General features: G+C 43.7%; 1 long non-coding RNA gene across 1 annotated transcript; it reads left to right on the plus strand.

Moving 5' to 3' along the window:
* Window positions 1–3,423: 3,423 nt before the first annotated feature.
* Window positions 3,424–19,342, plus strand: LOC119116301. Its single transcript, XR_005096260.1, has 3 exons — window positions 3,424–3,894; window positions 8,059–8,155; window positions 19,168–19,342. It is a non-coding gene; the product is annotated as an uncharacterized LOC119116301 (long non-coding RNA).
* Window positions 19,343–23,454: the final 4,112 nt, after the last annotated feature.

Below are 23,454 nucleotides of genomic sequence, written 5' to 3' on the forward strand. Positions count from 1 at the left end.
ATCTTTGCCCCAGTCGTTTCCTCTTCACAATCTTTACTTAATTCCACTACCTCACGTAGAAACATGGAAATAGTATCGACAGCGAGAGGGCACACAGTCACTACACGTGGAATGACATCAGATCCCGTTCATGATTTCTGTGGTCAAAACAAGCTAGCTGTAATCCAGGCTTGAAATACATAAAACCAGATCCGTATTGACATTTTCCTGCCATATTACACAAGAAACGCACATCACATAAACATGTATGTCTAAATGTTAATGTTTACACAAGTGACAATTAAGGCATTCTATTATATGCCAACAGAAATGCGATATATTAGAGAAAAGCACAGTGAGGTATGTGTGTACGTTAGCCTGTTACTGGTTTATGGAGGATGTCATAAAATGGACGGTACCATTAAGATTCCAGGGAGGGGGGGGGGGGGGGTGAGACTCCCGCCAGTTCTGAAGAACCCCCCTATCCTGCTTGTTTTAGATGTGTCCCTCCTGTAACACACCTGATTCAAATCAGCTCACCAGCAAGCGTCGACGAAACCTGAAAATGAAAAAAGAAAACTCTGAAAATGGAGGAAAGCAGCCCCCCAGGACCAAGTTTGGACCCCCCTGTCCAAAAGGTAGAAACAAATTACACACAATAAAACAAAATGTCAAATATATGTGAAATGGCAAGAGAGCAACCTTCATGGATTTGGTGCCCAAATCTGACATGTAATGTTTTGATATTTGCTACTTTTTTTTATACTGCCCAACGTTGACGCCATTTTAGCTGTTTGCTTGACTTTAGGCCGTCATTATCGTCGTTTGTTTCAGTTTTTCAGTAAATACAAACGGCGTGCTGCTTTTGTTTTGAAGCAAAACTCGACAGTCAGTGACTAGCTGCCATTCTCACAAGGTAACAAATTTTAAGTGGCTTAATTGCAGGGTGGTGACTACTAAAGGTATTGCGTCTAAAGAAAAAGCAAGCGTGAGGGCTCTTTAGGCATGTCTGACTGGTTCTCTCTATGAAATATGACCACGAAGAACATCACATGCTCATTGGCATGATGCGCCAAATGCTTTTTGGTTTTCATGCCGACATTGTCTTCATGTTCTCAGCGCGTGGGTAAAGTTTGTCTTATGATTGCAATCAAGGATGTTGATTCAGATGGAAGGTCAATACAGTTGAAAAGCCCTTGAGGGCAAACGCATACTTGGGATGGTCTAAGTTCTGCAAATAGCCAGAAAGTCAAATATGTGTGGAGCCAAAAACGACCGGGTTAAACGGTACCTCAATTGAAAGTTCTGGGCTCTAAATGAACACATTTGAAAGACTTTGTTGTTTTCAGCCGGTGTCAACACTGCCCCCCCTCGTACTATTTCCTATTGTCCGTCTGCTGTGCGTGGGTTTGATTGAAACCCGATCCAGAAGGGGGAAGCTGGTGTTTAGGGTGAGGCGGACGGGTCCCGGTGCTGCCCGAGGGGTGTTTATTTGGGCGGCTTCGCTCGGCTTCCCTGTAATCATGCTCCGACCCCACAGGATAGAGCGGATAAATGAATATGTTGGAGGGGAAGTTGCAGATGACTGTTTACCATTCTCATGGGGACGAGAGGGAACGGCGTGTGTGTTTGTGTGTGTGTAAATCAGGCCATGTTGAAGCATTTGCAGATGTTTGTGTCATGGAACACGGTCCAAGGGGAACATTCTGACCACCGCAATCTGTTAACGAGCCGGACTTTTGCATTTGACCGAGAGGACATCTTGATTTGGATCAAAGATGATGTTCTTACGGGAACTAGTAAATATCTAAAACACTGCCTTTTAGGTTTCTTGCTTAATGCTAATGCTAATTAGCATCTATATTGCAGCGCTTTAATATAAAGCGATGTATTGAAAACAAAACTGCACATGACAACCTCAAATTTAAGGTCCTCAAATTTCTGTTAATTAAAATACTGTGGTGTCGTCCAAGTAACTAAGTGGAGGAACATGGGAAGCTACCAGGAAATCACCTGCAGGCAAAACTGTTTGGAGTTTATTTACTTAACTCTAAATGCGGGGGATGAGGTGTCTTTTGTTTGGATGAGACTGTACAAAAAAGCATTTTAGAATGATAGTCAACAATTTCCTAATGTACTGGCAGTGAAACTGCCCGAAACAAAAGTATTATCTGTATTTATATATATTTGGGCCCCAAGTATTGTGTAGTAAAGTAAATATTATTACAATAACCAAATGACCGTTGAACATTCCGGAAAAAAATAAAATAAACCCCGAAAGCCCATTTGAGAAATCAATTGATAAATACGAAAAGTTTATGTCGTTAGGTGCTGCTTGTTTGGTTAGCAACAGAGGATCAGCATGTAACGCTTCTCTACACTTACAATCTGTTTTTTTCCCAATAGGTGTCTAGTGGAAGGGTCCATTTATTAGGACCAATGAGGGAAGGGCGCCGACTGTTTGAGGAAATAACGGCGTACATTTTCTGAACAATACGCGACCCCCCCCACCCCGACCCCTTCTCAGCTTTACTCCCGCCGTGGGCCTCCTCCACCTAATCCTCTCTCGCTCATCTGGGAACCACCAGCAGCACCCCTCTATGAAGAGATGCATTGTGCCTAGATTATTTGATTGTTTTCAGATGTCGGAGCTTTTCCGACACAAGTGTAGGGAGAGGGAGGGGGGGGGGGATCGGCCTTTGGGCTAACAGACACTCCGGGAAGGGTGGGGTCTGGCATTGGGACACAAGTCAAAGGAAGTGACCCCTGCAAAGGCCGATGACAAACAATGCGGTCTCACAAACTTCGAAACATACCACTCCCACCAGATCCCAAGGGGGTCGGCGGAAGGAAGGAAGGAAGGAAGGAAGGAAGGAAGGAAGGACGGCATTCGTCCTCTCTCTTCTTAATGCGGCATCCATTCATTGGGTGGCCAGGGAGCCACTTCACTGATGAAAAGTCGTCACATGGGAAAGGGAGAGAAGTGGGTGGAAGGGAGAAGACAGGCTGAAGAAAATGCTTGGAGGTGGGATCGGGGGGGGGGGGAAAGTGAGGAAGGGGAGCGTGACAGTGAAGGAGGAATGGTCCCGTCAAGCGTGGAGTCCCGTGTCTGTCCAATCGGACCAAACCGGCAACTTGTGTACAGGGGGAAGCAGCGCATTAACTGAATGGCGCTTTTGTTTCTCAAAGCCATGCAAGCCTACGGATGACTTTGAATCAAGATGAGCAACAACAGGAATTCCCATTGCCCCCCCCACACACACACACAACGGTTCCCATCTGATTCCCTGAATGGCAAACCTACAGGGAACTTGAAGCACTAGAGAAATGAGTAAAAAACAGAATGTCGGGATTGGGAGCGTGCATAACACCGCCCCCGTGCGCTGCGTCATGCGTGACTCACCGCAGCGAATCGCAAGCGCCGTATAAACCTTCACAGCGAGGCTAGCTGTACATTCACGCCACGCGCCTTAAATAGCTTGGCCTCCTCGCCCAAGCACTGCTGAAATCCACGCATTGAGAAAATGACTCAACCGTACACAAATTAGAGACGCTGATCTTTGACATCACATCTGGAAGTTACAGAAATGGCAGCATGTTGGATGAATGGTTAGAAGCTTGAGGTTCAGGGTTTGAATCTCCATTTTGCGTGATTGAATCGGTTTTCTCTTGCCACCCGAAAGTGTGACGGTTTTAGAATCCTTTAAAGAGCAAGTCAAGTTACAAATTTTAACTGGTGTTAACATTCTGATAAATAACTGGGTTTTTGTAATATTAAGTGGAAAATTCCATTTGTTTTTATACATTTCAGTGGGCGGCCATTTTGACTTCTACTGCCACTTCCTGTTGACTGAAAATGACAAGCGCCTACTGGCTCATCTTGTGGACGGCACGTGAACAAAACCCAGAAAACAGGTGAGCCTTGATGGTCATTACCCGAATCCTTAGGTATTGCGATGTCATTTTCAGTGGATAGCAAATGGCAAAATGGCCGCCTGCTTAGGTGATAAAAACAAGTACATTTTGCTGCTTATTTAGTAGTACACAAATGCAAGATAATTCCGCTGGACTGTTAAAAAAAGTAGTCACTAGGTAATAGTTAAATAGTGTGTGTGCTTGTGTGTGTGTACTCTGGAATGCACCTGGCCTGATATGCAGGCACAGGAATGCTGAATACCTTCTTCTCTCGCCCAGGGAGGCAGGGCTGGAATGTGGCCCAGGCCCCATTCTTCTTCTTCTTCATCTTCTTCTCTCCAGTGCACACATACACGCACACACATGCGCTTGTGTATTTGTGTGGGCTTTTATGTTCAGGTTCAGGGGACGGGTACTGGTGGTGGTGGTGGCGTGATGTGGGCGTGGATGCAAGTGCTTCGATAACTTGAGAACAGCTTGAGTGACACTTTATGTGAAGCCATTTGAGCATTTATTCCAACTATCTTAGACTAGTCGAATGATTGTGTCTTAATAGTAACTTTTTTCGAGTAAGACAATTGCCCGCACTTCTACATGTAGCTTAAGCTGGATATCAAGGACATTGGATAAATGCTCAAACTGCTTTCCATAAACTTGGCAGTTCCTTCTTTTTATTTCCAAGTGTGTCAGAGGACGAGATGGCGATAGTGTGCTCACAGGGCCGTCATTCAGAGCTAATTTCCTGCATGGCAGTCTTGAGACTTGCACTGCCAATTGATTTGGGCTGAGGCCTTTTGATCCCGCTCATAGGACCAGGAAGGGCTGGGTTCTCTCTAAAAAAAAAAAACCTTAAAAATAAAAAGACAAACAAAAGGGGTCTGTTGTCAGATGATGATGGCTGTGGAATGGTCAATGTTATAATTACTGGTAAGTGCATCTGTCCCATTGGTTAGTGATGATTTCTTTTTAAAGTGCTTAACTTATTCTTACACTTGTACAACCGATGGTGTCATTGATAATACAGCTGCTCAATCTCCGAGCCATGCTCTGTTGTACTTTGGAGACATTCAATCAATCACATTCAGATACCTTTATGGCCTTGCAGAAGTCTTATATCAGTTTACATTATATGATAATAAACAAAAATAGGCAAAAATGTGTGTGCACAGAGGCTTTCGTTTTCTTTTGGATTGCTTGAATGAACAAGAAAAAGGGATGTTGCTAGGTGAAATCTGAACTGCTTTGTCAATCTCTTATTTTGGTCTGTACTGACACACTGTGGCTAAAAGTTGAGTTACAGTTATAGGAAAAACATTAGCACCACCCTGTGGACATTTCTGGTATTACATCACTTGCGACTTGTTGGATTCATTAATGAATGATTAGCTTGACAGTTCCACTTCTACTTCTTCTAGCAACGACAACAACAATTATAATATATTTCGTAATATCTATAAATTAAAGTAACACGTGGATTTGTTTTTCTTCCCTAAAACGTCATTGCTATAAATTATTATACCTTATTTAGTATCATTCTTACTTTGCACTCAGGTGTCAGTTAACCACCATTAAAGCTACTTTTATCTAACTTTGTCAACAAGTGATGCTTGACTCACAGCATCCACTTAGTGATCTGCTTTACTACCTAATGACACAGAGGCTTAAGTGACAAAATGGCTGAAAATATGCAAATGAGATGAGTTTATCGTGGATAAACAGACGTTTTAAGATATTGAGGAAACGTCGTTGTACTCCACCCGAAATATAGCACACTGACGCGTCTCCTCCAGGCCTGCCCAGTCACCGCGACTTTGATCAGCGTTCATCCCGTCACCGCGAAGGGATCAGCGTCATTTGTCATTTAGCACACCCTGCTGGAAAAACAAACTGCAATTGCATCTTCTTGGCCAGACATCATCTTCTGGCATCCTGATAATTCAAAACTTTGTGTTTTGAGACTTGTGAAGTAAATGTACACACTTTTTTTTGTATAAATGTTTGTGGTAGTGATCCCAAATGTCCGCTAGAGGGCGACGTTGAAATCTATTTAAAGTCTGTTGCGTCTGTTCAAAACTAGCACATTTTTTAGGCTGAACGAATCAATCTTGATTCAAAAACAAATGACTCAATGAATCCAAATTTCCTACTGCTAAACCAAAACAAAACTGAGATAGTTTTTGGCAATAAAGAAAAGGGAATTGCTGTTAGTAAACTTTTAGAGTCACTGTCTTTCAGGACCACAGACCATGTCCGAAACCTTGGCGTGCCGAATGATTCGGATCTTGCATGCTCCAAGCAGACCAGGAGAATCTGATCGATGCTTTTATCTCCAGTAGACTTAATTATTGATCTGAACATATAACTGCAGTCCTGAAGCCTTTACTCCGGCTCCCAGTCAGCTTCAGAATTATACTGGTCCATAAATCAAAGAATGTCTTAAATACAGAATACATTAAAGAAAAGCCGATGGGATATGAATCGAGTTGGGTTCTGAGGTCAGTAGACTCGAGTGAATCAGTGGAGCCGAGAGTTCAAAACAAACATGGTGAAGCAGCATTGCGCTGTTATGCTGCACGCAAATGGAATGAGCTGGCAACAGAACTGAAAATAGCCTCAAGTGTAAATAGTCTTTTTTTTTTTCCTGACTAACATTGCGGTGTAGGTCATAAGCTCTCAGTTACATTTCCACTACGTCAAAAATGAGACAATGAGAAAAAATCCCAAGTTCCCAAAAGGGCAACTGCGCGACATCTTCTCGCTTTGTGAACCTTCAAGTACTCGAGGGTAGGGAAAGCAAAGCAGAGGGGAAAAGAGGATCAGGGTGGGAAGAAACGCGCCACATGAAACGAGGAAGATCATCCTGTGATAAACACATAGCTACACATCCCACTGGACCCCGTTGTCTGCACGCTAAATAGCGAGCGTGTCTGCGCTCCGTCACTACAAGGCGAGCAGCCGTGCCGAATCCGTGTTTTGTCCCTAGGTTGTTCGTTTGAGAGCGTCACTTTGCATTCTCCAGACGCGGTACTCCGCAGCGCCCCTCGTGCGAGACGCGCATAATCACAGCCAACGTGGAGTGCGCCGCAACAAAGGCTGGGGATGTGTAAAGCATCATATACAGAAGGCCCTTTATATTTGCAACCCTTTCAGGTAGTCTTATGGGTGTTTCGGTTTTAGGTTTGATTTGACGCGAGCGTGCACACGCATGCACGCGCAGATCTCAGCTCAGTACTTCAAAAAGGGCAACCCACCCCCCCTGCTGACAGACCACATTTCAGTGGAACATGCTGCGAGAAAGACAAGAGCTGTTGTGGCTTCTCATTAAAAAAAAATGGACCAAAAGACGTGCTGTTGAATGATTGGAACTGTCAAATAAAGCATACAGGAGAGGAATCCCCATTCCCACCCCTCCAAAAAAGACAAACTATCGATACCCAAAATGATTGACTGGTTAGTTACCTAGTTGATGATGGGACAAGGACTTCTCCACTAAAAATCTGCCAATTTTGCAGATTTTTTTTGCAGGACAAAACATTGCAGAACAGTTAAATGTCCTGCGTGTAATTTATATATTTTTCCACACTTTCCAAATATCTGAACGGCTGATTTATCCAAAATATCAATAATTAAATCTAGAGATAAAAGTTTATGTTGGTCTCCATATGGTCTCCACATTTTTCTTTTTAATTATAAGACATAATTTATTGAAAATTATTTGGCACACCCCCAAGTTGCCGCTCCGGGACCGGGAGCCCCAGTTTGAAAACCACCCTCACTGATAAATAAACAAACGCGTATTACCTCGCACCGCCTCTGGATGGCAGTATCAGGCTGCGTGAGCTCCTTCCAACCATGTCGCCCTTCTCCCATCAATGAGGCGAGCTGTAGTGGAGGCCCCCTCCAACATGTCTCATAAATGTCAACACCAATACAAGCGAGGGCCAGCGGGCCTGCACGTAACAAACAAAGACATTGGGAAAGTCTGTCAAATCTATCAACCAAGCTGGGCAGGCCACAAACTTGCATGTTCGCACCTCGCTTGGAAACTACTTCCAAATTTTGTTTGCATCCACCAGAGAATAAAATCCTAGTGTGTAAAATAGTTCATCGTTAAATGACCCCCTCCCGCTTGTAAATATTCATACTTGTGTTGTATTTCGACAGCGGTTGACCACTTTGAGGAGCCCGTCTGTTTGACACGGAAGACCACAGAGTAGAAGACCACTGGATCGCTACCAGACGCTTGTCACGTGATCAAAAGGTAGCGTGCAACGTGTGTGTGTTGTTTTGCATTATATTATTATTATTATTATTATTATGAATGACTTCTTATAGTCTCTCCAAAATACTTTTACTTTGCTCTATATCTGCCTCCATCCCTGGCCACTTTCTCCATTCGCCCTCTAATTATCAAGACTAGTCTTCGCCCTCCCCCTTCTCTTCCCATCCAATCGGCCCACAGGAGCAGGTGGATAGGAGATAACTCGCCTTTGCGCTTTTGTTTTCTGCCCGACACCGTCATTAATCATTGGCCAAGGCTGCACTTGAACGTGTAATAATAAGGACTGGCTGGCCGCGCCTTTCATTGCCGCCATGCCAAATTGGAGGTGAGCGGTCATAGGCAGACACTACTCCCCTGTCCCCAGACTGTCTCATCATTTAGGTATTTATCCATCTCGGGGCTTGTCTGCCGAGCCTCTCCCGAGAGGCCTGAGATTGTTAGGGGTGGGAGGATCAGATTTGTTGCTCCGGCTTTTTCTTTCTTTCTTTTTTTTTTTTGGAGGGGGGTGAGCTTTGATTCTGTGCCTATAAGTTAGGGATTAGAAGCAAATTTCCCACAGGGCAGCGGTGGATTTGCTGGTGTTTAAGTGTTTAACCTGACTTAGTCCTGTGAGGCAAAAAGGGGGCGTGGGCGGCCACTGGGAGGGAAGAGGAAGTGGGCTTTTAGGGAGGACGACGTGGTCAGCGGGCCCCGAGAGACCCGGGTGGACTAACGTCAAGTCGGGCAACAAAGGAAAGATTATGCGGCACAACACGTACGTGGCACGCCGGTGTTTATTAAAGGTGGCGCAAAACCATTGATTTTATTGTCGGCTGTCCGTCGGCATCAAATATTTGGTGAAAAAAAAAAAGCCTCAAAAGGTTTGGGACAAAACTAGTCCCATTTTGTTGCTGATTTGAATTGACTATCATGACACATTTTTTGTTGGCTGTACTCTGTCCAAACGGGTCGAGACCAGCAGGAGGATTCTTGTCCTGTCAAACATAATCCAGATGGATTTGGGTGATCTGAGGGCAACTTGTGTGTGCTTAGGGCCCTCCTATCTTCTGCAAACAAGGCCTAAATCCTTCACCGTGCTCATGTTGGACGGCACCATTTTGCTTTTCATTTGAGCCGCTCGGCTACAGTACGTTGCTCAATGCGAAGGCTTAAGACCGGCTGGAACGAGTCGATACTTCCATTAAGTGTCTGTTCCCAGACCACCTTGGACTCGTTCGATCTGGTTTCTGGCGTTAATATCGACATCGCTCGTTTCAGTCCCTGTCAATCCTTAGGGGCTGTTTACGCAAGACTGTTTTGAACTTCAATATTTTTTTTATTACTGTTTAGTGTTGATTCAAGGAACTTTTGCTGAATTTTTTATTTGACTTTGAACGTAGGCTTCAATAAGTTTTCACTTCTAATAAACGTTCCCGGCATGCATAGCAGTTCAGCGCTAGCAAATAATCTTAATTTTCCCTCCGAGTCTTGATAACTTTTAAATCACTGACACAAAGACAGTAAAGTGTCCCGTTCCTACTTTGGAGCCATTGAGAAATATACTGCAAAAGCGTATTGATCTTTAATTAAAGAAGCTCTTAACCTTGGCTCGGTGGCGGGCCCTCAGGCCAGCGGGTTAATTAATGCACTAATAGTCATAATATTTGTGCTGTGCACGGGAGGTACATAAAAGATTATCTATTGTATGAGCAGTTTATCAGGCCAATGATGCCGGAGCCCCGTGCTGCGCGTATATCACTATTATGGGTCGGAAGAAATCCGCCATACGGTCAGAAGGGAAAGCAGGTGTAATGTCTCCCCCCTCGGTTCATGAGCAGTTTAGCAACCCCCCCCGATCGTTTTACCTCCTGGGATTTTTCCCCTGGCGTCGTAACCGGGCCCACATTGATGGGCCTTTTTAAAGGCGCTAACGCTTTGCTACCTTGACAACGCGACGCCCACTGTAAGCCCTCGAAAAGATCCGCTCCTTCTCCAGAGGAGTCCCGGGTAGCACTCGAGGGAGGGGTGAGCTTCTCATCCAGCCATCAAAACACCATAGGGCTGACCTTTATGTTGCCGACCCCCTCTAACCAAGAAGGGAAGGGGGGAGCGTGTGTGCGTGACAGGCCCGACACACTGTGATATCAGCCTTTATAGCTTTATTGATTTCCTCTCAGGATGCAACTATTAACATCCAGGCGCCTGCCCCGATGTTCTCCACAGGTACGCGCGCTGTCCCCCCCCCACCATTTTGTGGGCTCTATATGAAGTTGGGGGGGCTGCTCATGCTTTTATAATTAAGGTCAGCTGGGATGCATTACGGCATTTGGAGGTGTTAAAACAGGCCCTCCTCGGAGAATATATTGGCATTGCCCGTGCTTGTAAATTAGCCACAATCCCGGCGGATGCAAGAAAGAGGAGATGCTGGAGGTGGGGGGGTGGCTCAGAATGTACACACAAGTTAAATAATAGGCAGGTAGGTCAAGCTCCAAGGTGTGTACGACTCTGACAAGGCAGGGCTAAACAAAAGCCGGGCTTTTTGTTCGCACAATGGGGACACTGTGGAGTGTGGACATGAGGACAGGGAGCAAACATAACACAAGAGTATCACAAACAACGCAAAGTCACAAGGTATTCAGTCGGACTGGTCCGACTGGGATGACTGGGGTTCAGGCGGGGGTCATTGTGGTTTCTATCCATTGCCAGTCCATTATTGAAAGTGGTATTGTGTGCACATAAACAGATTTTTAATACTTTTTTTTATTTGCTATGTTGTTTGAAATGAGAAGAATATAATTGCCATTCATTTCATGCAGGAAAATTCAAATGTAGTATGTGGCAGAAGGAGGGCCGTAATTCCTTGAAAAATAGAAAAGAAAGCAACAAAATCATGTAATGAGGGAACTGCAGTAGTCTCTTGAGGCACTCTTGACTCTATGCAGTATTTAAAAGCTCCACTTTTGTAAGACGGAGTGAGAGCTTCTCGTGACCCCAAAGAAAATATCACAACTCACCACCGACTATAGTAGATTTTATTTTTTTATTATTTTTTTTACTCCGGTATTTATTTGACCATTATGTTCAATCGTCGCCATAAAAGACACACTTGGCAACGGTGTCCTCTGAATGTCGGCGCGAGCCACTTAAATGTACCACTGGGGGATAGTGTGTTCCCGTCCAGCTCGATAAATAAAGCCAGTTTAGTTTTAGGATGTTGGGGCTTTTTTTTTTTCTTCCCAGAGTAGCCCGCCTCGCTAATGACTTTTAAAACACAAAGCAACACTCGGTCCTTATTTCTAATCCTCCAGGTTTTTGCTGCATTTCCTCCAGCCTGACTTTTTTTTTTTCCTCCACATCAATTTACACTTGTAGCATTACAGTGCGACATTGGCCCCTCCCCCTTGACCTCTGTCCTTTTGAAGAAGCAGGCGAAAGTGCGTTTTGCCTGATTAATGACCGCCTCGGCGTGTACAACTCCAACTCCAGCACCTTGTCCCTGGCGTGCCGAGGTGACAGACTCCCGGGTTCCTTATGGAAATGAACGGCACAATACAAGCCAATTAGAGGCGCTTTATTAAGAATAAAAGCACAACCCAAAAAAGACACTGCAGCAAATTAATGTCAAGTCGGTAGTACATTGCCAAAGCCCACATCCTGTTAAATGGAAATTATTTTCCAAATGGCAGCGAATGGGGAGGCACAAATGACTGATATGACAACATTTTAATATTGCATTGTGACCACTTGAATAAATAAATAAATATATATATATATACATATACGTGTATATATAAGGAAAATGCAAAAATCTAATTCTTCATTTTAATTTGTTACTTTTGTTAACAGTTTTGTTAGCAAGAACTACATTTTCCCACCTTTTTTTTTTTTATATAAGGAATGTGAAAAAGGGGAATTAAGCATCTGCATAAGGTCTTTTGAGATCGGCCTCTTAGCCTGATACGCTGTCTCAATTTCCCCCTTTCTCTGGCCACTGCAGCGAGTATTAAAAGCGGCAAGGGGCGGGTCCTTACTTCAACGCGGCCGAATACATTGCAAAGTTGCAAAAAAAAAAAAGAAAAAATAGTCTCTCGGAAATCTACTCTTTCTTTTGGGGGGAAAAAATGTCACGGCAGAGATAGGAGATTGGCACCACAAAGAGCCCAAAATAGCACCGGCTGCTACGCGTTGTCACACGAAATTTGGTCCGAGACATTGACTTTTGTTCTGCAAAGTACTGGCCTCTGAAAGGGAGACGGGAGGTGTAAAAATTGTCATTTCTTCTCTTGGCCCCCCCTAGTTGTAATGCATTACACTATCCTGGGGTTTTCTCCAAACTTTTCCAGCTCCAAAAAAATTAGACATGTGGTTCCTCTCGGGGGACCCATAATACACCAACTACCAATGTTTTTTTAATTTCTTTTTCCGAAAAGTGAGGATTTTGGAGGAATGTGTACACCATTTAATTCAGTAAAGTAAGGGAAGGCTGTTTCCAAATATTTTGGCCCTCATTTGAGAGGATTACGTCCAACTTTCCTCTTTTTCCCACAACTCCAGTGAACCCAGTTCCGATACCTTGATAACAAAGGCTTCATATATTTTATGCCAGGGTTACGCCCTCGGCCACATAATAGGATTATGAATAATTATTTGCAAATTTACCCCCCCCAAAAAAAATCACATGGGCCGACTTAAGCGTTTGCTAATAATGTCTCCATAGCTGATAGATCAAAGCAAGGTGCAGCCACCGCAGAGCCAGGCTAGTTGGTTGACCTCGGTGAGGATTTTTGAATGAAAGGGTTAATCTCCTGCGAGGTGACCATTCAGGAGCAAGCGCTGTGACCAAATGGAGATAAATCCAAGAATTGTCTTCTCCAGAGTGCACTTTGCTTACAGCAAGAAAAGGTTCTGTAAAGAAAGATATTAAATTGATGACTAATTTATTAACCCCATAGGAATTTATTCTTTCATGCTCCACAAGCTCCTAAAGCCTAAGAAAAGATATTTACACGGTACAGTAAAACTTCTCTCGAGACAAAAAACACCACAAAATTCCATCATGAGAAAGATGCTAGCCATGTAGCCGCCGTTGCTAACAATGGCTTTACCCACACGGTCTTACGGCGTACGTCAACACGGACGCTCTCGTTAGCGGGGAAACGTGGCTTTGCTTATAGACCAACGCGGGGAGCCCCAAACACATATTCGTTCCAATTACAACAAGTAGCTCAATGTTATTTAGCCCCGGTTGTTTAGGCTAAACTGAGTCGTGAAGCACCTCTTACGCTTACTGTAAGCACACATGCCCTCTTGTGAGTCATTAAACATGAATGCCTTGAATAGAGCCAGAGAAAGAGAGAGGAGGAAAAAAAAAAACTGAGCCACATTTATAAATACATATAAGCCCCGGCTGGCAAAGTGGCTTTGGGAATCTCATCAAGTCGGCGGCAAAATGGGGCCCCCTTTGTAATTAAGAACAAATGAAAATTGCTTATCGCTTACCGAGTTACTCTGGCCGCCTTCGGAGGGATTAATCAGTGGGCTATTGACATTACATTGTTCCACAATTATCATTCATACGCTCTATGGTAATTGGGCATATTTCATTAAGGAATTACGGCGCCCACGTAACACGCGGCAAAACGGAGATCATGTGCCAGAAGTAACAGAAAAATATTTCAGCTGCTGATGCAACAGAAAGTCCAGATACTGATTAGTACTTTAAAATGGGTTGCATTATGTAAAAGATGGCAAGAAGTACAAAATCAAAATGGAAGTCGACCATGCTGGAGGGTATTCTTCAAACCTGATTTCCAATCGGTCCACCAAAACGCACTTATCTTGACACCGAGCAAATAAAACCAATTAAAACCACTTTGTCCTGTTTACAATCTAAACTTAGATGACAGCGCTGCTTCTTTCCCTTGTGTTCGTTTTCCAATAACCTCCCAACCACACCTGAAAAACACCGTGTCATTGTCGCATTGGCCCGGGGCGCTTCATAAAGGAAGAGTTTGCCTAATGCTCCCATAAACATGTTAGGCAAAGTCCAGCCGGTTGTAATTGTGTTTAATATATTTACAGAGGATCGATTTCCCCTCCCTCCTATCCAACCGCGGCGGCGGCGTGACGAGCCGCGCTCAGTTGGCCCGGGTCACTGCGGATGAGTGTCCTCGACCGGGCCGAGACAATGGAAAGTATTGAAGCGCGGCTTAATGAGGTCATTAGTCAAAAGCCATGACGAATCCTTGGAGGCTAATACCTGTCACCTCTCCATCTTTGGTCCCTAGCTGACACATTTGTCTGGAGGACATACAAGAAACAAAAGCAGACAGACAAACGCAGTGTTAGTTTTAAAGTTTAGCGACTCCACTCGCTAAACGCGCTAGCCGTGTCATTCTTAGGTTAGCTCAGCATTCAGCGAAGCTTCTCCAGCTTTTCTCGCGACACCTTCGTGAGAATGATATTGCAAGCTTTTCCTGGAATTGAATGACACCGCAAACTTCCCTTTTTTAATTGACAGTGCCGTAATAAAATCTTCACCTGTTTAGAGAAATAAGTCGCTAAGAATTGACAGCAGGCTGCATAGGATTGAGAAGGCAGCAGCAGGCCCCTCCCCAGCCCTTTTCTTTTTATCAGGTTACATTACTGGAGGCTTCATTAATCACCACCTTGACAGCCTCCGGTGGGGTGGGGTGAGGATGTTGGGGGGGGGGGGGGGGGGGGCTAACTGCATTTGGCCCAATTAGGCGCCTCGGAGACAATAGGAACAGCGAGTTGTGCCTCTGTGTCACGAGCCAAGCTTTGCCTCCCTGTCATTACCTTGGAGAAAGGGAAAAAATTAACCCCTACCAGCATTTGCCTGCTTTGCCTCCATTGATCCGAGGCTTTTGTGGCATCCCTGGAGCGTGGCGCACAATTACAGATATTATTACATCTGCATTGATTTCTTGAAGAGAGCAGTGTCTCCAAGCAATTAAAAAAAATTACACTTACCAAGTGGGCCAATTAAAAGGCCCCTGGCCCTCGAGGGTGGCTGCTGCGTTGGCGGTGTTGGAAGAGAAGGACCTGACTAACGAAATGCGACGGCAGTTCTTAGCTGACAGTGGATCAATCCGAATATTGATTAGCATTTATTGATTGGTACTTGTGCAATTAAAACTAATATGCTAGTATTAATCAAATAAGAGGTCTGGAAATTGACAGAAGGAAAACATTTTTGGGGAGGTAAACAATCAAATAGTCTTAAAACCTAAAAGACAAATGTAAGTTGTAGAACAGGAGATGAATGAAACTTTGGTAGCGGAAGGGAACGAGGACAACGAAGCCTCTCGTTCGGGGCCGCAGTTGTTTTATCACCTGAAATGTGTTTGAAGTAGAAAATCACGGTTTTCTTTAATCCGTGAAACATTCAAATGCATTTATTTCTCTGGGATTAAAAACAGTAACAATAGCAGGCAGTTTAAAAGCAAAACCTCCTCCAAACAAACAGATGAGGCTGAGGCGTCTGGCTTACAGGAAGGGGAGGGGGGGAGTAAGCCCTCAACATACCGTTCGTCCTGGTCTGTTTCATTAGCAGAAAGGTTTTATTATTATTGTTTATCTATTCAGCTCCTGATTAGGGAAAAAAACGAGCCGTGCTTTCCTTTTTAGGATTACAGAGTTTGCGGAAAGGTTCTTGGCTGGATTGCCAGTGTAATCCATGAAATTCGAAAACATCCACCTCCAGAAGTTGCGTCAAATAAAAAAGGGAATTGTGCTGCAGCTTTCTTGATTAAAGAAGTCTTTTAAAATAGTAAATTGGTACAGTGTTTGTGTGTTTATATTCATTATTTGAGGGTATATCACTCCCGAAGTTGAAGCTAATTTCCCTGTTAGCATGTCAATGGGATTTTACTTTGACTTTAGCATTAGTGTTAGCAAAGTTTTAAAAAAACAAAGCATGTCTTGTGTTTAAATATACAATGTGTATATTTCTTGTTGTGTTTAGTATTACAATAAATTCCAACTGGGTTGTCGTTAAACAGCACGCTCAGGGAATCGCACACGCTACATGCTAGCAACACAAACAACACAGTGCGCTTCGGTTACTTTCACAATATCGGGAACGATCCATACCGTCTTGTAATTGATCGGGAAGAAGCCCAAATCGAAATCACAATAATTGCCTAACCCAAATTGGAGTGAATCTAATAACCGGACAAGCTAATGCGCAATGTTTTTAGATGATCAGTTATGTGTAATAACAAAATAAACCAATAGGAAGGCTTTAACTAAAACCATCCGGAGTATTCCCTTTGGCTTTCATCCGTAAGCTCAGCTGTTATCGCCTACTCACATTTCCACATTGAGCCCAGATCATTCCAAACCGGCACCTTTTGAGCAAGCCCTCCCGCTGAACTGCAACCTGAACATTCGAATGAAATCAGCCAGACATGCCTCTCTTGACAGTCAACTGCGATGACACGCTCATGGCTCCCATTTTGCCGGGTGGAGGGCGGGGCGAGGGGGAGACTTTAAACGTGCTGACATGTAAATGACTGGACACAACAGAGGCCCGAATGGGACGCGTGATTCGACATGATTTTGAAACAGGAAGACTATAGAAACTGAGATAGACGAGAGGGGAGCATCTCAGGCCGAGCATTGAGGGGCGGACACGGTGCCACTTTCATTACGGGGACTGTCGCATCAAGAGGTGATGGAAAGGTCCCGCTTTTACCTTTTCTGCCCATGCACCCCAGGACTTGAGATTCACCCTAAAAGAGGAACCAGCTTTATTGAAGCCTGAGCTGCTAACTTTAGTCAAGGAATCACATTTGTTGCATGGTAAAGCATATTCATTTACAGTGGAGCCTTTCATAGTCATGCAAAAATGTACTCAAGTTTTTGGAAATACAAATTTTGTAATTTTATACTTCCGGTTTTGAGCAACCAAAATTTAAAATAGTGACAGACCGTTATATTGCCTGTTCATAATTAAAATAAAATGGAGCTTCTGTCTATAAATAAATTTTAAAAAATCAACACACTTTCTCACAATATAGTTTAATTTGTCACTATTTTTGCATTTCTCAAAGGATTCAATGGAGGTACAGTACAGTATAAATGTAGAAATATACATCTGAGGAAATCAGCGAGCTGTGACATATTCCTTTCTTCCCGCTGGAAACGTGCAGGTAGTGCGGCGAGAAAGTTTTCCCCCCGCAGCCAGTAGGTGCCAGGCCGTGTCAAAAATGACACGCATCTCCCGATTCCATGTCATGCCATGCGTGTGATGTGATGGGCGAATGAAGGCGCTTCCTGCAGAGACTAGTGGGGGGTCATTATTAAGCCTCTTAAATTAGCGCCAGCCCAACTCAACCCCTCCCCCCCCAACCTGCCTTAGCAATCGCAAGACCCCCAACTGCACGCCCCCCCCTTTTTTTTTTTTTGACCCCCACCCATCAAACTTGACAAAGAAAACCATTTGCAAAGTTTACTTGCAGCAAACTCATTTCATGTGTGATTGAATTGTACCTGTGCGGCGCAACCCGTTTAAACTCCGAGTCACACATGGACGCTTTGAGGAACCACCCATGCTGTTAGCTTCCGCGTCGTGCGTATGTATATTTACAGGAACATTTGAGAAAGAAGAAGAAGAAGCGGTAGGGGAAGGGAAGCTATTAGGGGAATAAAGAGAGGTGCTGCCTCACAGCCGAGCTTCACAGGCCACTGGAGCAAATCAAATTGGTTCTTGTTCTGCGCCTGGCATACACACACACACATGGGCGCACACACAGACATTAGATTCAGTGACAGTGGTGGAAGTGTAGGATGGCCTTTGGGACGAAGCAGGGCCGGGCATGTTTAGGTCGCCCCCATGAGAGGATGCTGGCTTTGACCTCCTACTCTCCTGAGCCACAGGTGAGCTCAGACAGGAAAGCTTCACTTGTGGGTCCATTGTCACTTTTAGTGCCTCCCCCGGGAGACCTTAACATACTTGGACCAGAACTGCCATGATAGTGTTATGCTACCTGTGTATGAATGCCCACCAAAGTGGCAACTTGAATTCTAAGCGCCCCAATTATTTTTTTTTTTGAGTCATCGCTTGGTCATTTTTTTTTCTTTTTTCCACTTTTTCTTTTTTCAGAGCAATACCATTGTTTATTCTTGAGTACCGATACCAAGTACCCGATACCCTCAAATATAAGCTATTTTAGCAAACTTAACTTTGGAAACAATTCAATCCAAATTGGACCAAACCATAAATTCTGCATTTAAAAAAACATCCCCTAATTTAATGTACATATGTAATATAAGCTAAAGGAATCATCACAAGAAATATGGAGTCAGACATTTTTAGTATGTCATCCCCTTTGACAGTTTTAAGGTCTAATGGCAGTATCCATCAACCTTGACTGCTGCTAATACCTCATTTAAGGTCAAATCCTGTTCAAATTCCGTTTCTTAATGACCCGAATGTGATTGAAGTTATTAGCAAGATCATAGCAAAGCTGAAGAATTGGCAGATTACGGCAGGTAAAGGGCACTAAAGCTGATGAAACATGAGGAGGAGCTCTTGTTAATTCTTTGCTTTCATTAGGAATCCATGCTAATAGCAGCAAAACCTTCGTCAACATAATGTTCACGACCATCCATAAGACACCATTAGGGCACGGCGCCTCCAAAGAATAGAAATAAAAAGATGAAATACGCACCGTGCTTACCGTTCATTCTTCTGCGGAGGATTAGCGCCACAAATCACATTTGCGCAATTCATTAGATGGCCCGTAGAGAGCGCGCCGATGTGTGATGGATGCTTGTCTGCAAATGGCCGACTAGAAAAATGCACACGCTTTAATTAAAGACGGTCGGGCAAGTGCATCCGAGTTGTACGTATAGGCTTGTACATTCCAACTATCAATACAGGAAAATAATTAAAATAGAAATCAATTCAAAAATAATAAAATGATTGTCTTTAAAATTCTGTTTCTAAGGTGTCCTTTTCTACTCCTTTCTGTCTTGCCCAGCAGGTCCCAACACAAAAGCCACCACAGCCTCTACTTTTGTCCGAGGACTCGCCATCAATGAAGAGCTCTTGAGCTAAATACATCTTTATTCGGCGATTAACGACGCTCCTCCATGAGAGGAGTCCGATGCCCCTTCACTGAAGTCCGACGACTTAACAGCCACTCCGCCATCAATCAGGCCTTGTGTCCAGTAAGTGCCGCGAACATTTATGAAATATTCATCAGCTGCTCGCTTTTGCTTTCCACTCAGCCCTAACCATTATGTGCGGTCGGCATTGTCACCTCTCTTTAAAAAAAAAAAAAAAAAAAAAGCCTGCAATTATTCTGGTAAAGGGAAATTCCTGCTATTATGCTAGCCAGACGCTTTCAATATGGCAGCCGTGTTTGCCATCAAAAGCAATATGGGCTATGTTCATTAGTGGCGGCCATGTTTATGGCTGCTTGTCATCTCTTGATCATGCTACTTTTAGAACCGCTCTTTTTTTTTTTTTGGGCAAAGCCGTCATCTATGACATCTGTGTCAAAAAGTGAAGAAGAAAGTGCTAATGAACATCAGCAAGATAGCTTTTTAAGTAGTGTCAAGGCCCAGGATTGGTTGACCCCCAAAAAAACTGTTAATAATCAAATCTGCAAAAGTAACTCAGTCAGTTTTTCATCATTTGCCCACTTTAAAGCGTCGCTTTTACGTTTAATAAAGGTTTTAAGATGACAACAGTTCCACTGTCTGCCGCGCAAACATCTTGTAATACCCGCCGTTCTATTTCTCCGCATGACTGCTATTAATGTCATTATAGAACAATGAATATGATGTACTCGTCACTCTCGTCAAGCAATCACCAAAGGTTGGGGACGTTCATCATCGCCGTTCGTAGTCAAACACGCGACGACAAAAGCAACGGAAGATTCCACCTTTTTTCACTCCCTCCCCCCCTCCCCTCCCCTATTTGCAATTCTTATTGCAGCCAGGAAGTTAATCTATCCGCGGCGATAACTCATTGGATGATACAGCTTAAGAGAACACGTCCTCAGTCGGCCGTCTTGCATTTTAAGCAGGGGCCTCGCTACAAATTTCCCCAAACACAACTGAGCTAACACTGATTTAGCGCTCCGGTTTATATAAGTCATATTAGGAATTCATGGACCTGGCGAAAAGGGATTAGAGCATTTATTTCAGGCAGGGAAGATGATCCTGTCATTAATGGTCGATACTTTCATCATCATTTAAAAACCGGAGGAATTTGCCCGCCGACGAATCACGAGCCGATGCGGCTATCTGGCTGCCGCAGCCGGCTCGGCGTTATCTCGCCGCCGCCGACCCGCTCGACTCGCGCGGAAGCGGGGACCGGCGCCCATCAAACTCTCAGGATTAGGCTGTCAATCAGCGACACGTTACAATTTCTCCCAAATGTCACCGAGATCAGAGTCATTTCTTGGCTAATTGCGTCTCGTCTCCGCTTTTAATGTCGCCGCCGCCGCTGAATGGTTTTCGTGACAAGATGGCGTCCGGGAGGGGGGAAAAAGAAGGGCCGTGCTTTTTGTTTCGCGACGGAAATGAGCGAGTAAATGACTGCTCAAAGTTCAGAGGGCGTAACGCTGAAATGGCAGCAAACAAAAGGGGAGGAAACAGAGAAATGATCCCAATCTTGCTCCGCGGCGACATCAATTACGCCAAATTCTCATTACAATGGGGTCGGCGTGCACGTCGCCCGCGCCGTGGTTTTATTCCGAAGATTGTTTCCGAGCCGAGCGATTTGGAGGATTTTCTCCCCCTGGTGACACCTTAGCGTTCCTTTTCCACGCTGTGGCTTTGGTGTAACGTGACAAATGCAGTGCCAGGCACTCTGTCCTCAGCAGTAGCCACAATGCACCCATTAATTTTCTCCGCTCTCAAATGTGCTTAAGGGAAGTATTATTAGCCACGTTAAATAAGCCAGGGGAACGCTAATTCCGCTGCATGTCAAAGGCGGGGATTACATTTACATGACATGCAAAGTTATCTTGAAAGGGACGACATGCAAATAATGACTAAAAAGCAAATTCCAAACATAGGCAAAGGGTCCCATTCGACACATGGTTAAATCACAGTCCTGAAATACGGACTGGCCAATCACAGCGCAGCAAAGAACACGGGGTCCAAGACTCACAATATATTTTTGCTTTTTCAAACGATAATTACGGTTCAAAAGTGACATGGATTATCCGGAGAGGTTAAAGGGCTCCTGTATTCAAATTAACCCAGATAAATTTGGATAAAGCGACGTGAATGTCAGTTGCACATCTTTTGTCTGCTCCGTGATAATGCAAATAGCCGTATTATCCAAAAATACTGCAGTTTCACAGTACCATGGTAATGCAATGACAGCTCTGAAATGTATTATTTTGAAATATTTGGGGAGAAAAACTTTTCCAATTGAATGAGCTCAATAAGTAAAAAAATTAGTAAAAGAAAATGAATGCATCTAATCAAGTTTTATGTAAAAATGAGTATATTTATAGTAACCTCAGGGTGGAAACAAACTAATGTTAGCCATGCTAATTAGTCGTGTAGCTGTTAGCTCAATAATTAGCAAAATATGCTCTTGTAAAAACCCAAACAGATACAAGGTAGAGAATATGTAAATTAGCGCTAAGGTGTTCTTAGCTAGCTAACGGATATAGCTTACGCTCTTGTCCCCATTTTTACTCCCATGAAAACTAACAGGCCCGGTACTTATATATACATTTTCTGTAATATTATGGTATGTTGTTATCTCATTAATAGATGGAGTTGACTTACTCCAAAATAAAAAAAGCATAGCTTTGTCTCCTCCAAAATAAGCAACAGACAATAATTGCAACTCCAATGTGACTACAATACCAATGTGCAAGTTTAGTGTTTAAATTAAACCTCCTTTATGCCTGCAGAAAGTTTCACGAGAGACACTAAACATTACGCACGCGCATCATTTTCTTTGCAAGGACGTATAAAAGAGCAGCCATTAAAACATCTTTTTTTTTTCGTCCCCCCATCGGCAAATCCTAACTCTGAATATAGAAGAGAAAAGAAATAATGGGGGGCACAATAACAAACACTTAGCTGCCTTCCATTAGTGCACTTAACCTCCTCTTCACGGTGAGCAATCCCACTTTACATTTCCTTTTGGCTAAATGCGTGTCTCTAATTCACAAATGAAGGGGACGCTTGGAGTGGCCCTCCATCTCCAATGTTGCAATTAACTTTGCCTCCTCGTTTCTCCCGGCTTAAGGTGTTTGAAAGTCATTAGCTTCCGCACAACGGCGTCTTGTGGCAAAATTTAAGCAGGCGTCCCCGTCTGCGTCGTTTGTAATAAGAGTCGGAACATAAAAGCACACTGATGGTATGTTACTCAAAGGCGAGTTAATGGAAGGATCTAACGGTCATCGTTTGTTTTGCTTCTAAAACATGCGCCACCGCTTCTCTGTAATACATTATTGCCGATTCAGTCGCTGTGGCATAATAGTTCATTAGAAATACGATTACACCCACCACAAAAAAAATCATACATTTTAAGGTTATGCAAAGAGTTGCAAAAGTGATGGGGAAATGATAGAAATTTCAAGTGTAACATGGAAATAATTAATTTCTAATAAATAAAAAAATAAAAATGCAGTATATTAAAACTACAAAATTGGCTTGACCCAAAAAAAATACAAATTTAATCCATTCATTGATCATTACACTTTGAGTGGCATTCTACTTCACTTTATAATCATGATATCTTTTCCAAAAGACTTTTAGTGACTTTTGCATGGCAGTGTTTACATTGTACCATACTGGTTTGTGTATTGTAATAAATAGGGTGTCAAAACCTCGAAAAGGCTAAAAAAAAAAAAAAAAAGTCCAGTACTGTAATAAGCAACATCACGTGGTGTTTGTATTTGTGCTGACATGGTGGCGGTGGTAAATAATCAGCATATGTCAGGGATAAACTTGAATTAGGCGCTTAATGATGTCACTGCCACCCCGCGCGCATCTTGTGCGTGCACTCGGCCGCCCGCCCGCGTGTCATTGCAACAGCAGCCGGCTGCATCCATAAGCAAAAAGGCTGCATAATTGGTGACACGTGTGACACTGCGCTCTCTGTTGGCACTTTTTTTTTCTTCTTTTCCCCCCCCCCCCGTCCCCGTCTGCATGTTGCCCAAACTCCCTAATTACCGGGCTTTTCAGCAGGGGAGGCGGCGGCGTGTTGGAAGGCGTCACATTCTGTCAACCGATGCCTTGTTTCAGTCCAGAATCCCTGGAGTGAATTTGGGAAGAGACCCACCAAGTGT

The sequence above is a fragment of the Syngnathus acus genome, chromosome 22 (assembly GCF_901709675.1).
Source record: "Syngnathus acus chromosome 22, fSynAcu1.2, whole genome shotgun sequence".
NCBI classification, from domain to species: Eukaryota; Metazoa; Chordata; class Actinopteri; order Syngnathiformes; family Syngnathidae; genus Syngnathus; species Syngnathus acus.